Source organism: Schistocerca piceifrons, chromosome 4 (assembly GCF_021461385.2).
Source record: "Schistocerca piceifrons isolate TAMUIC-IGC-003096 chromosome 4, iqSchPice1.1, whole genome shotgun sequence".
Lineage (NCBI taxonomy): Eukaryota > Metazoa > Arthropoda > Insecta > Orthoptera > Acrididae > Schistocerca > Schistocerca piceifrons.
The window spans coordinates 674,899,138-674,902,201 of NC_060141.1; positions in this window are offsets into that span (position 1 = coordinate 674,899,138).

Here is a 3,064-nt window from a genome sequence, read left to right on the forward strand (position 1 = left end):
TCGTCTAAATTTAGACTCATTTTTTCCTCTGTTACCCCTGTATCAATAGTGAGGTTGTAATACCGACAGTGCGAAGTAATAAAATAGTTAGGACAGTGATCATAACTGTATTCTCCCTATTGGCAGCTTCTTGATACTACTGCTGTCCATCTGATCTTGCACCATGCCCACTGCATTGTAGTCTCTTTTCACTTTATCCAGTAAGTTTATTCCTCTCCTTCCCATTCTCTTCTTCCACTGTATTTTTAAGGTGTTATTGTTAGAATTTCTTTCCACCTTCACCCTTTTCACAACCACTTTTAGGACAGTTCTTTGTTATTTCACTATGTCTAGCTCTATACTGTGCTCGACTTTATGCATTTTTTTTTAAATTTTCGCCGTTCTCCTCTAAACCCTCATCTCTACCATCTCAGTTTCGTTTTTTTCTCACATCTTCCACGTTCAGCTTTCAGCGACACGTTAGAAAAACTCTTTACACACGAATTATTTAAACAACGAATTTGATAACTCTAAACCAAATTTGCTGGAGAATAAACCTTCCTTTTTCTGGAAACCTTGATGGTGAAACACAACAACCCTGTCCTACAACTGATATCAAACCAGACTTTCATACTTTTTCTTAACTTCGTTCTTGCTTTCAGTCTATTGTGTATCTCTTTGTATCCTTATCCTTCCTCATCACTTGTAGTTTTATTATTTCCTAACTTAGTCCCTCTAGAATCGCACAAAGCCCTTTTCCAGATCTATGAAGCACGAAGACACTCCCTGTCTTATTCCTGTACCACTTGAACCAAAACTCCACCAACAAATTTTTAGAGATAGTATGATGAGATACTGGCGTTTGGATTGTGGGGCGCTTAACTTCGCGGTCATCAGCGTCCGTACAAAGTCCCAATTTTCACACAGTCCAATTTTGTCACGAATAATGATGATAAAATCATGAAGATGGTAGTATCTAAATTACATACCTTAGGAGGTAAGGGCACATGCTCATCTTCACTAACGTGAAACTCATGTCTTTTAAAGGAAAATGTACGCATCGCTCTTAAGTACGCATTTTAGATCCCTTTATCTCTGGACATTTATTCTCGCTTTCATCTATACTACCTCCTCACAGTCTCAGGTACAAACATATGCTCACAGCTCATAAGATATGCATGTTAGAGCCCGTTATTGGCATTTATTTCTTATTTTGGTTTTACTCCATTCCTACAATCGCCAATATACTCTGTATAAAATTCGCGAATCATTTCAGTTAGTTCTCTTCGACTTTCTCTTTAGCAGTATTCTTAAATAGTGTGTTACGTAGCCCATGTACACTCTTAAGAAAAAAGAGAAAAAACCGACGCACCACGAAAGAAATATCCGAGTGGGACGTAAATCGGTAGATGTGATGTGCATGTACAGACAAACAAATGTTTACAATTTTAGAAAAACTTGATAATATATTCAAGAGACAGAGCTTCACGAATTGAGACCGTCATTAATGTGTTGGTCCGCCTCTGGCATTTATGCAAACAGTAATCAGTCTCGACGTAGACTGATAAAGTTGTGGCATGTTTTCCTGTCAGATATCGTGCCAATTCTGTCCAGTGGACGCGTAAGATTGTTAGGATCACCAGATGACTGCAGCTCCCTAACCATAATGCGAACGCTCTCAGTTGGAGAGAAGTCCTGCGACGTTTCTTGCCAAGAACGATAACAAGCAGTGGAAGTGGGAGGGCGTTATCTTACTGAAATATAAACCCAGGGTGGCTTGACATGGATGGCAACAAAGCGATTCGTAAAACATCTTCGACGTACCGCGGTACTGTTAGAGTACTGCGGATGATAACCACTATTAAAAAAAATTGCATACCAGACCATCACTCGCGACTGTCTGGGCACTGACAGGCGACGGTGTGGTTGGTGTCGCAGCGATGTGTGGGGCGTCTGCAGACAAGTCTTCGCCGGTCACTGTGGGGCAATTCTAAGCGGAACCCATCACTGAACGCAATTCTGCAACAGTCAAGGAGATTCCAGACGCAACACTTGTTTGGAAACGTCCTGCTCAGCGGTGGGATCTCCTTTTATACACTTGTAGAGCAACAAGTAATGTATTCAGCCTTCTTTGCGTTATCTTACTAACATACTTTTTTTTTTGATTTGGGGTCTTTAACTGTTGAAGAGGTGTAATCTCGCGTTTTCTGTAAGTGTACAGTGTAGCTGAGACAGGCAACCTGCAGCACAGTGCTCATATTCCTGAACAGTTGGCTACCTTCTTCATTAAGTCATTAACATCCATTGGTGTCAGGAGTGGGGCGAATTGCATAATTATGTATCATCTCTGTGTGCTTTTAAGTTTACTTCTTAAATTAGCCGTGCTGGGATTGGTAGGATGTGTGTATGCTCTGTGCGGATTCAGGAGGAGCTGGCAGTAGTTCGAGAACACCTGAAGCCGCTGTTGTCTATGGACAGCGTCTTCATGCTACTGCTACGTGGTGTATGAGACATGTCGGGTGTTACTTGCTAGGCAGCTCCTAGAGTACACGATGCAGAGGATCCGCCCTCTTCGCAGGGTGAGTTGCGGATGGTGACGCATTTGAGACGATAGAGGCGGAGAGCAAGTGTGGAGGCTCGTTAACCCTGTGAGTGGAGGGGTGGTCGCTTCTTCAGCAGGATCCGAGCACGCACGAGAGTGGAGTAGTTTTCTATTTATCGGGAGCTCCAATGTTAGACGCATTATGGAACCATTTGCGGAAATATAGTTCAAGGCCGGAAAGAAAGCCAATGTCCAATCGGTATGTCTGCCGGTGGGCGTCAGCCGAGATGTGGAGGAGGCATTGCCTGGGGGTATAGAGTGTACAGCAGTTGGGCAGCAATAGCAGTCCGCGAGAGAAGCAGCAACAGGGAAGTAACCGATTTTGTGACTTTTACGAGTTCCTAAGCAGGAGCGAATTTTACAATAACATCTGTGTCCTTTAATAGTTTAGCTTATTGTGTTTCTGCGTGTTTATTTAATATCTAATAGCCACAGTTCTCGCGTTTTCGTTTGCGTTGGAAATTAAATCGATTTTGCGACGTA